Genomic DNA, 12,911 nt, shown 5'->3' with positions numbered 1-12,911 from the left:
GAGGGGATAGCCGTTGTTAAATGACTAGCAAGGCCGAGTTAAAGATGACAAGTTGGCGCGACATAGAAATCTCACGGTCCAAACAAACGAAAGAGACTGTAGAACACGTTGACACATATCCTTCACCCACTTACTATGAACTGCTTCCCCCATTCACCTTGATATTGGCCCATACAAACACTTCCTGAATGGAGATCACTCCCAAGGTGACACGAAGCGTCATATGATTCTCATGGTGTGAACTTTCTAGGGATGTGAGAGTTGAAATCGTGTATCATATATTTGATTTTACTCTAAGGGCTGATACCAGAGCTTGAACAATGTGACGTCATACCCTCTCTTGGCTTGAGAGGGATTTGATCATAGTTGGCCTTTGATTTATTTTTCATTAGAGGGATCAGTGGTACTTAAGGAGATAGATATAACTACAGGGGCAAAACATTAATTTTGACCCAACTGTATTTACGAGAAATTTATGAAGGGTCATCGTATTGTTGACTGGTTATATCCAATGGACACAATAATATATATGTAGTATGAAGAGTGTAGTTGTTGGTCTTTAGTGAAGTGCCCGACATTTAACGGATAGTGAATAATTTAATTAAAGAGTTTAATTAATTATTCATGTACGGTTGGAGCTTCAAACTATATGTCCATGAAGTCCCCTTGGTAGCTCAACGGGAATAAATGAGAATCATTTTTTGAATTAATTTGAATTATTCAAATTAGTTAAGAGAATTAATTATATATGATATAATTACTATAATGTATTTGATACATTATAACTATGGAGCACAGATACCTCATGTGAGGCAAAGAATCTGTATCAAACACGTATCGGATACTGATACTTCCAGATACGTATCTGATACGTGATTTGACGTATTTATTTTTACGCATACTTTTTCTTAAAGAAAAGAGACAAGCAACTCATCTAATCTTTCCCAATCTAAAATTAGGCAACCTATTTAAAAAGCTCACTACTCGAGTCCAAAACTAAAAGAAAAAAAAAATAATAACGGCCCAAACCCATACTAGAATCATCTAATCTCCATCTTTACATTTGAGTTCCCACAAAGTCTACCAAAATATAAACCATTTGGATATCTTCAATAATTTGATGAAGAAGTTCTTCATTTATCTTCATACTTCTCCCTCTAATCTTCTTCTTCTTCTTCTTCTTTATAATATGAGTCACTTTTCTATTGCATTTTATTAACTATTGTACTTCAACATCTTAGATGTTGCTTTTTTTGTATTATATTTCAGTGTTTGTATTCTATATTTTGTGCTATTGTTATTAACTTGTATGCTAAATTTATCTATATCCTATATTTTTTAAAGAAAAAGAAAATGTACCTTCAACGTATCAATATCCTTGATTTTTTAGAAATATATATATATAGAAAAATGACGCATCCTTAGACGTATTCGTATATTAGTTTTTTTAGAAATTGACGAATTGCCGTATCCGATAGTATCCCTATCGTGTAGCAGTATCTGTGTCTGTGCTTATAGCATTATAATATAAAATAGTTTTTAGAGGAAATAAATATTTGAATATGATTAAAATATTATTTATATGAATTAGATTCATATAATTAAATTTAATATAAATGAGATTTATATTAAAAGTCATTGGTAGGAGGGAATTAAAACTATAAGTTATATTGTATTTGATACAATATAAAAATTATAAGATATAACATATAAGTTTAATATATATATTATATGATAAGGTAGTTGTTATATATATTAGATGATAAGGTAGTTATCATATATACATACATACATACACACACACACACACACATATATATGTATATATATATATATATATTTATATATTAAATGATTTATTAAATAAATAAATTTTTTTATTTTAATTTATTTATTTAGAAAAATTAATTATGGAAGGGAGTTGTAACCTCATCCCCTTCTTTTGCTCTCAGACGTGAGTGGGAATTAGTTCCCCATTTTGTGTACTGTGTGAAAACAGAGAAAATAAGAGAGAATTTTTTCTCTCTCTACATAGAAAGGTTCTAAGAGTTTTTCATCTCTGTCATTCTCCTCTCTAATTCCCTCCTTACCAAAATAGTCATAGCCTACAAACTCCTGGGTTCCATCCTGGAGAATACCAAGGTTTCCTTCACGATAGTGCCTAATTGGAGATCGAGGGATTTTTAGTTGAAGAATGTTCTTCAAAGGTAAGGGTTTTGAACCCATTTTTATTTTTTCTGTATTTTGAGCATGCTGTAATTTTTTCTGAATTAAATGTTTTTTTTAATTCTTCAACTGTAAATTCTGAGTATTGTGAAAAATTAGGAAATTGAGTTCGTGTTCCAATATTATAATGCACAATAGCACTCAACCTTTGAGATGAGTTTTGAATTAAATGTTTTTTTAAATTTATTGATATATCCTCATCAATACTAATAAAAAAAGTTGATTTCGTCACTTAACAAATATTTTTTTTAAATAATGTTTTTTTAATAAATAATGACAAAAATAGGGTTGGGGAAAATATTTTCAAAAGTAGGTGTTTTGGAAAAGTATTGACAGATTTAGGATAATGAAATCGTGTACCTGGTACACAATTTCTATGTGGCATACTCGTGTACCGGGTACATGAGTCCATTTAATCCAGCCAGCTGACCACATCAGCTGACTGGTTGACCGGTCAAGCGAACTCGGTACACGAGTTCACTTATAATTTTTTTTTGTTTAAAGTCTAAAAATTATTTTGGAATTGGGAAGTCCTTAAATTCTTGTGATTTATGTTTGTATTATTTAGAAGAATGAGTTTTAGAAGGTTTGCATAATTTACGAGCTTGAAATTTGTAAATATTTGAATGTACAAATCTTTGAGATGAGTTTTAAATACTTATGTACTTCTATTATTTCAAATTACTAGTTTAAGTAAAACACAAAATTATATTTGGCTTATAAAACTAGAATTCATGAATGAAAAATTTGTAATCCAAATGTTTTAATTTATGTGTTGGATAAACAATGCTAAAATTAGTATAACTCAACGGACATAAAATTTGTACTTTTGACTCTGTTGATGCCAAATTTGTATAATTTTTTTTTAATTGTTAAACTTAATTCTTTCATTATTAAACTTAATTATATATTTAATTTACAATAAAAACATTTGCACTCATATTAAAAAAAATACCACGATATTAAATAATATTTACAATTAGTTCTTTTGAGATTTGCAATTTGAAAATGATACAATGTGGGATTTAAAAACGACCCCCTGGCCCTTACTCCTCATGGGGTTGTCTTCGTGTCCCTCTAAATTAGATTCACCCCATTTTCGCGATCGTCTACGACGAATACATCTTTGATCGGTGTCAGCAACATTGAGTTGTCTTGTTTGTTGAATAATACTTTCTACGTTCATCAATGTTTGTTGATACATTGAACCCAATTCTGGAAGGTTGTTCTGCACTGAATATATTGAACTTCGCTAATAAAATTATTCTGTAGAATAAAAAAAAATATTAAACAATATTCATATTTTATATATGGAAAATTTCTGATTTGAAATATCTTACCATGCAGTAATAGTAAACGTTGTCTGGTGAGATAAATCGCCTCGTGATCGAATTGTACCAGGGAAAGTAGTCGTCTGATACAGCTGGCCCATCTGTTAATTCTCCCTGTGCACAACGATCACGTCGTCCATGCCAATAGAATAAATACTCCGCATAAATTCGACGCCAGTCTTGGTCGTGCTTACCCCTTAAATCGATCTGGTGTAGTTCTGGGAGTATATAGGACAACGAAGGTATCGTTTTTCGTATCCCAAAATGTCTCAACACACGATGTGGATGATGTCACTCTACTATATGGAAGCATATAAGAGGGCTAACAGTCAACCTGATGTCTTCACCATCACGACAATAATCAGGTAATGATGACCAAATCTGTGAGTATGGCGTCCAAATAACCTGACAAAAAAAAAATAATAATAAGTATACATATAAAATTTTTTAAATATTCATTTATATATATATTTACTACCTGATTGAGGGTCAACATGTCGAAGGTTTTCCTGTACATGAGCAACATATTTGTTGACTGTTCAGAGGCAGCTAATACACCACTCCATCTAAAATTATAAAAAAATACAATTAATTTATATTCTTACATAAAATGGTAACGAAATAAATATATAAATAAAATAATACCTGACACTAAGTGGCCGATCATCTGGGGCCTGTAGTTGGACTTATGGTGCTACGATTGGAAATCGATTATAAGCTCACACTTGTAATAGTATCAGTGGCTCCGCTATTCATTCTAGCACCTTTAAAATGGGGTAGCATTCTAGCACCTTTAAAAACGCCGTTCATGCATTCAGCTGCATTGCTAGTCATCCACCCATAGCGGTATCCACCATCATGTGACTGTGTCCATTTTTCTAAGTCAATGTCTGAAAAAAATTCAAGACATTCAGGGTGCAATTGTTTCAATTTTTTCATACACCGAATGAATTTATGCCTTTGGTGTTGATTTTCGGCCTTAAACACCAAATTTTTTAGTTGCTTCGATTTGTATTTTGTATTGAAATTACTGGCAACATGGCGAAGACAATATCGGTGGTACGCTCTGGGTTCACTCCAACCAATTTCTTCATTATTAATTGCAGCAAGAATGCCTTATATCTGTCAGAAATCAAGCAAATACCCTCTCTTTGGGTAACATATTCACGCAATGCCCACAAAAATCATGACCAACTGGACGAATTCTCACCTTCTACGATAGCAAAAGCAAGGGGAAATATATGTCCGTTTGCATCAACAGATAAGGCTGTTAATAATTTCCCCTTATACTTTCCGTATAGATGAGTTCCATCAATCTGGATTAATGGCCTACAATGGTTGAACCCTTCTCTTGTAGGACCAAAAGATAAAAAATCTCATCCAAAAATAGTCGTACCTGGCACATCAGAGGGAAGGAAAAACCAGTCTGTTCGTGTTCCTAGATTGTAATGAACAACAGCACTCAACCAATACGGAAGCTCCGAATATGATTTCTCCCAGTTGCCAAATACAACGATTAACGCTTTTCTCTTGGCTTGCCACACCCGTCTATAATTGACATTATAGCCATATTGTCTTTTAATGGCTTATTGTAGTAGAGCCACAGATACTCTAGGATCAGCTCTAACCAAATTCTGAATTTCGATACTCATGAAATTTGAATTCAGCTGTGAATGATCCTGTGTCAACTCTGAAAACAAACATGAGTGTTCTCCTTGAAGTTTTGTGATTTCGAACATCCCATGACTTTTGCACCGATATGCCCGTAGCCTCCAAGCACACCCGTCACTCCAAGATTTACATTTAACATACCAAAGATCCTGATTTTATTCCACTACGACAATTTCGTAATGTTCCGTCACACAATAACATTTCCTTCTGTATTAAACTATAGTTATCTACTTCTACATTCCTTTCTTCCAAAGTAAACCCTAGTTCAAACGTTGAATTTGTCATTTCCCAATCTATTTGGTTGAACATTTTCGATGGTACCAACTCAAGATCTTATTCACCACTACCATTGTTTCCAAATAATTCATCCACTTCAACGTTGATGTCACTATCTCCATCATTTCCAGGTTCAAGAATTACTAAATCTTCAGGACGCATCGACACATTTATTATGTTTTTTTCAACTGTTATAGTTGACAAAAAAATATGTTAATATTCTAATTTCTACGTTTTCTAAGTTTTCTAAGTTTAAATCAATCATATATAAACTATATAATACACTATATATAAACTATATATAAATTATACATACATAAACTATACATAAACTATACATAAATTATACATACATAAATAAACATAAACTATACATAAACTATAGTTTATACATACATAAATAAATTATACATACATACATAAATAAATTATACATACATCCATAAATAAATTATACATACATACATAAACTATACATAAACTATAAATACATACATACATACATAAATAAATTATACATACATAAACTATACATACATAACTACTATATATACATATATAAACTATACATACATAACTATACATAAACTATAAATACATACATACATAAATAAATAAATTATACATACATAAACTATACATACATAAACTATAACTATTTATACATACATAAACTATAACTATACATAAACTATAACTACACATAAACTATACATACATATACTATACAAAAATGTAGGAATATACAAAGCAAAATTTAGCCCAAAAACATGCAAAAACATACATATAAATACAGATCAACCCAACTAGAGAAAGAAATATACCAAGCAAAATCCGGAAACAAAAAATGTAGGAAAATCGAGCAACACGACCGCTAGACTTGGTGAAGATCAAATGGAGGACTGAAAGTCGAGCAAAATCAAAGTTTTGAAAGATTTCGGTGAAACAGAGGCTTCAGTGAGGAAAATCAACGATGGTTTCGGTAAGGGATCGACAGTTTCGGTGAGGGAAAAGGGCGGTAGGGAATAAGAACAGGCATTTTGATGAGGAAGAAGAAGGGTCGGGAAGAGCTTTTAAGATGTGGAAGTCGTATACCCGGTATACGATTTAAGGTAATCGTGTACTCTACACGATTACCTCAGTCAAACCTGCATGACTACCACGCTAGACTGGGCGTGCCAGGTGGCCAGGGAATCATGTACCGGGTACACGATTTAGGCCTTATCGTGTACCCAGTACACGATTTAGGTGTAATCGTGTACCCGGTATATGATTTAAACACCTATTTTTGGGAATACTTTCTCTCAACCTTACTTTTGTCTTTATTTATTAAAAAAACATTATTTAAAAAAAAATCCTTAACAAACTACAAATAATTGTGATCAAATTAATAATTCATGGGTGTAAAAGGTGATCTCCTAACACAACATTTAGCAGCATCGAAACAAACTTTTTTTTTTCTCTCGCCAAAATCTCAAATTTGTGTCGCCCAATACTCACCTCGCACTACCTCACGTGCACATGTCCTGCGGCACCCAACACCTTGTGTGCCCCATCCTTCACCACTAGCCTCCCCTTCTTGGGTCCTCTTCTACCAGCTTTTCTTGCTCGTCGTGCCTTGTTTTAATTTTAAAGTTTCTTTCCTAACATTTTTCCTTCATAATATTTGCTATGCTATAAGAATTTTTAATTTTTGGTCCTTTAGCAATGTTTGCCTTCTCAATTTTATAGCTTATACATGCTATTTGGTTTCCATTTACTTGTCTCTGGAATAATTTTGATTGTGTTGCTGGTTAAAATTCAAATTGTGTATTATGATTTGATTTGTTTGGAACTTCAACCAAAGTATATATCTTTGGCTTATGGAAATGTGTTTGGTTTTAGTTTTCTTTTACTCCAAAGCATCGAGATTATTCTCATGAAGAACTTGATTAAGTTTGTTTTCCAGTAACGTATATTTCTTTGGCTAATGAATATGTTCGAATATTGTTTGTTAATATAGAATTCAAAGTGTTGTTCTTGTAGTTTTAAATGTAAGTGAGAAATATCGTTGTTGTTTTTATTTTGAACGTGGGTTTAGATGTTAAATTCATTAGTATCGGTTGTTCTTATTTTAAATGTAGAGGGAGACGTGTTTATAAGTTTAGATGTTAAAACATTAGGTATTAAGTTCAGTTCTTTGTGCATGTTTGAGTTTACTTTTGATTTGATTATTAGTTCTCTATGTTTTATGTTAATAAATGTATTTTACTTTTAGTTGTTATCTATAATGTAAACTTTGTTTTTGTTTTTGTTTTTTTCTCTCTAATATTATTGGAATAAAATATTTAGGATAATAATTTCTACTTCTGTCTTCAAAGGTTTAAAAAATTAAATGGTCCATTATTACTTTAATATTTGAAATAGGTTAAAATTAAGCTTTTTTGGTGCTCTCTTTTGTTTAATAATCTAAAAGACAAAATTGACGTTGTTTGTGGAAGCATTTTGACTGAATATTTTAAATACAAATACTTGGGAAAAATGTATATAAACATACGAGTGGAGTGGGAGAATCGAACCTCAAACCTTGAGATTGATAATATAACCACTATGCCAGTTAAGCCACGCTCTTGTTGGTGCTCTTGAAAATATTTACAAGATATAGTAAAATTTTAGAACTATCAATGATAAATGTTGATAGATACTGATAGTTCTATTTATTTCACAAACTTTGTCATGAGTTTTATGACATACATTTAATATAATGGTTTGTTTTACAAACATGATATTTATTATATCGGAGGTTTTATTTAAATATTATGGTTTGAAAAATTAATTAGTGAAATATGATTGTTTTTAAAGTATCTAGAGATTTATGGTTGTTTTAGGATTTCGAGGTGGAAAAAAAATAAAAAATGATGTCAGGGGTTGAACCCTCAACCTAAAAGAAATTAAAGCACAAGTCGAGGGTTGAACTCTTGACCTAAGAAGGGGAACGACCTGGTTCTAAATTTTCTTCTTCCCCATATTCATCCATCAAATTGTGAAGTTTTTACATTTATTATACAAAATTTCAATTTTTTTAAAAACAATTGTAAATTTTGTTCCTATTCTCATACTATTATATTCTTTTTATAATTTTTGTTGTTGTTTGGGAAACAAAGAACATAAAAGAGGTAACGTTTACTCAACAAAATTCCTAGTTTTTCTTTTTAAAAAAATAAAAATAAGTTATAGGAAAAATCGCAAATGGAGACTTTGTGTAATAAAGAAAAAATCGCATGACTTGTTCAAGATCACTAAGTATGTTGAGCAACATACATGTTTTTATTCAAAACTGAGTCAAAGTCATGTGCAGTTGGATTCATCAATGATTGCACTAGAGTTTTGTGATGTCGTAAGAGAAAAACCATCTATCAACGTGGCACAACTGCAGTTTGACATAAAATCAAAACTTGGATATCATGTTCCTTATCATAGGATGTGGGAGGGCAAAAGCAAAGTGTTGGTTAAAGTGTTCGGTGATTGGGATGAGTCATACAAATTGTTACCCAGGTGACTGTATATGGTTAAGCATACCAATCCTGGAACACGTGTAGAGTGGAGAGTGAAAGAAACGTTTACTGAAGGTCATGTTATCTTAACTTCTGTATTTTGGACATTTGGTCCTTGTAAAGAAGCTTTTAATAAATGTCGGCCGATAATTCAATAGATGGTACCCACTTGTATGGAAAATATCGACAAAAATTATTGATTGCTATATCAGTTGATTCAAATGGGCATCTTCTTCCACTTGCATTTGTCGTTGCAAGTGAGGAGTCTACAAACTCATGGAAATGATTCCTGAAACACTAAGAGAAATTGTAACACACAAAGAGGTGTGTTTAATTTCAGATCGACATGCTGGCATCATCGCAGTAGTGAACAATCCAACTTGGATGGGACTAAAATGTCACCATCGTTTCTACTTACAACATATCGTCAGCAACTTCAATAAAAAAAAAAATACAAATTTAACACATTAAAAAATTATGTTTATCATGTCGGGTGTCAATTTCAAATTCGAAAGTTTAATAAAGCCAGTGAAGACATCAAAGGAAAAAATCGGAGCTGTCTGAGTTTTTTTGACAATATTGGTATAGAGCAATGGACTCAAGCACATGATGGAGGATTCAAATACAGGTGGATGACGACAAATCTATCAAAGTGCATAAATGGTGTCCTCAAAGGAGCTCGAATGTTGCCGATAAATGCTCTTGCTCAAATTACATTCTTCAAATGCGTAATTATTTCGAAAAAAGAAGACAAGAAATAAGAGTTGTTTGGAGTGTCAAGATAAATACACTCGTTAATATTTTATATATATATATATATGTTATTAAAAATTCATTTCAAGGATATTTATAAACTAAGTGGAGTAAAAATTCAGATACGCAGACAAAAAAAATTAATAAATGGGCTGCAAGAGGCTCAGTTTGTTATTGGTATTCAGATCTTTCTGGATCGAAAGAACAAAGTGCTAGTATTGTCTCAAGCATCATACATTGATAAGATGTTGCTCAAGAACTCGATGCAGAACTCCAAAAGGGGCCTACTGCCTTTTAGGCATGGAGTTGCTTTGTCTAAGGAAATGTGTCCTAAGATGCCTCAAGAGGTTGAGAATATGAGACGGGTCCCATATGCATCTTCCGTTGCCAGTTTGATGTATACGATGCTCTGTACTAGACCGAACATCTACAATGTTGTGGGAATAGTTAGTAGGTATTAGTCTAACACAGGACAGGGTTACTGGACTGCAATCAAGAACATCCTCAAGTATCTTCGAAGAACGAGAGACTACATGCTCGTGTATGAAACTAGGGATTTGATCCTTCCTGAATACACTGATTCTAACTTTCAGACTAATAAGGACTCTAGTAAGTCCACTTCAGGGTTAGTTTTTACTCTTAACGAAGGAGCAGTAGTGTGGCGAAGCATTAAGTAGGGGTGCATCGTCGACTCCACGATGGAGGCCGAGTATGTAGCGCTTGTGAAGCTGCTAAGGAGGCCGTTTGGCTCAGGAAGTTTCTGACAGATCTAGAAGTTGTTCCATATATGTCTAGGCCCATCACCCTCTATTGTGACAATAGTGGTGCTGTGGCGAACCCCAAGGATCCCAGGAGTCACAAGCGCAGCAAACATATAGAGCGAAAGTATCATCTCATCCGCGAGATAATGCATCGAGGGGACGTGTTAGTCACGAAGATCGCTTTGGAGCACAACGTTTTGACCCGTTTACGAAAGTTCTCACGGCTATAGTTTTTTATGGTCACCTTCAGAGCATGGGTTTACGAGACTGCCCGTGACTGGACTTGGGCAAGTGGGTGATTTTTTTGTATTGGGCCTTAGTGCCCTAGCTTATTGTTTTGTACTAGTTGTTTGTACACCCCACTCGCTTTAGAAAAAGTGGGAGATTATCGAGAATGATGCCCTAAACTCTCGTCAGGTTCTGTAGTTTGTAAACACAGTATTGAACAAACATTTATGATGTAATAATATATGATATTTTCTTCACTATAATCTATGGAACATTGGATGTTTTATTTGCTTTACCACAAATCAATAAACTAAGATCCTTGGTTTTCGTTGTAACTTAAGCATGTATGTGGAGACATACAGGTGAATTATGTCTTAAATGATAACTAAAATGGTCTATAGTATATGGATATAGGAGGAAAATCCTGTCCTGGTAATGATATGGATGCAGCCCACTTTGTAGGATAGTTACAAGCATTGTGACTTGCTGTTTTGATCCTAATCATTCATGTGGAGACATGCGAGCGAAGGCATCCTATATAAAGAAGTTTGTATAAGACCAGACCACGAAGTGTTATAGTCTCGTTATATAACGTCGTTCATGACAGAGCCTTCACTTCACTAGGATGACCATAGGTAACATGACTTCAATCCTGAGTGAGTTGGAATCTCTTGCCTTTGAGGGCGGTCCTTTGATTTGCATGGGTGCGAATGGCCAGATTGCTGACTCAAACCTACCACTTTGGGGATTCGTCTAATTTGGGAGCTAGGAACTCAGCTACACAAGATGGAATTCACTCCTTCCCCAAAGTAGAGGTAAGTAGATAGATTGCTCTCTTAAGGACTGATTCCGGGGTTTGAACTATGTGGCGCCACACACCGTCTCATGGCCCAAGAGGTGTCCACACATAGTAGGACTATGTTGTACTGTTCATTAGAGGGATCAGTGATACTTACGAAGTTAGATGTAACTACAGGGGCGAAACAATAAATTAGCCCAGCTGTACTTACGAGCATCTGTCAAGGATTATCGTACTGTTGATTGGTTATATTCGATGGACACATAAATATATATGTGGTGAGAAGAGTGCAGCTATCGCTCTTTAGTGGAATGTCTGACAGTTAATGGATAGTAGATCTCGTGGCTAAAGAGTTTAGTCAACTATTCACGTACTGTTGAAGCTTCGAGCCATAGGTCTATAAGGTCCTCTTGGTAGCTCAATTGAATCAAGTTGAGAATCAGTTTTTGGGTTAGTTTGAAGTGTTCAAATTTACAAGAGGGAGTTCGATTATATATGATATGATTGAACTGGTCAATTTTATATGATATAGTTGACATGATGTATGAGATACATTAATTAGAGGAAAATCATATAAATATGATTTATATCTAGTGGAGGAGAAAAGAACTATGGTTCATATGTTTCATATGATGTAATATTAAACCATAGGTTATAAATATAATATGATAATATTTATCTTTTAATTTAACAATTAGTCAAATATTTTATAAGGATGTAATAGAGCATTTATTAAAGTGTTTAATAAAATAATGATCATATATTGTTAAACTATCCAATTAATGTGCTATATTGGGCAAATTAACAAAGGACTTAGATAAATTATTAGATGGGTTTACCTAAGTAACAAACCATAGGTTTAAAATACTTAGTAGGAGGGAAAAAAAAATATAATATGTCATTTTCTTTTCACGCTCTCTGTTAAAAGTTCACACCGTGAGATCTATACTCAGCCTCGTGGCACCTCGCTTTATGTCCCCCCCTCTGAAGGTGTTTACATAGGTCAATACATGGTGAATGGAGAAAGTGTTTATAGTAAGTGGAAGAGGGACATGTGTCAACACATCCTACGGTCTTCTTCATTGGTTTACAAGTGAGATATCATGCTCGGCCTCATGGCACCTCAATTTGTAACCCCCCTTCCGAAGGTGTTTTCATGGAATCAATTCTCAAACTCAATAATGGATAAGGTCACTTTAGTTTTTACCTCAATTAGTTTTTTCTTTCAATTGGCTCATTGGAGCAGTACTTTAGGATCGAAAATGGAGGGTTACATTTACAGAAAATTATTAAGCAAGTTAATAATTTCTTGCCCAAACAAATTGTGACTAAT

Source organism: Benincasa hispida, chromosome 3 (genome assembly GCF_009727055.1).
Source record: "Benincasa hispida cultivar B227 chromosome 3, ASM972705v1, whole genome shotgun sequence".
Classification (NCBI taxonomy): domain Eukaryota; kingdom Viridiplantae; phylum Streptophyta; class Magnoliopsida; order Cucurbitales; family Cucurbitaceae; genus Benincasa; species Benincasa hispida.
This window is presented reverse-complemented; position numbering follows the sequence as displayed.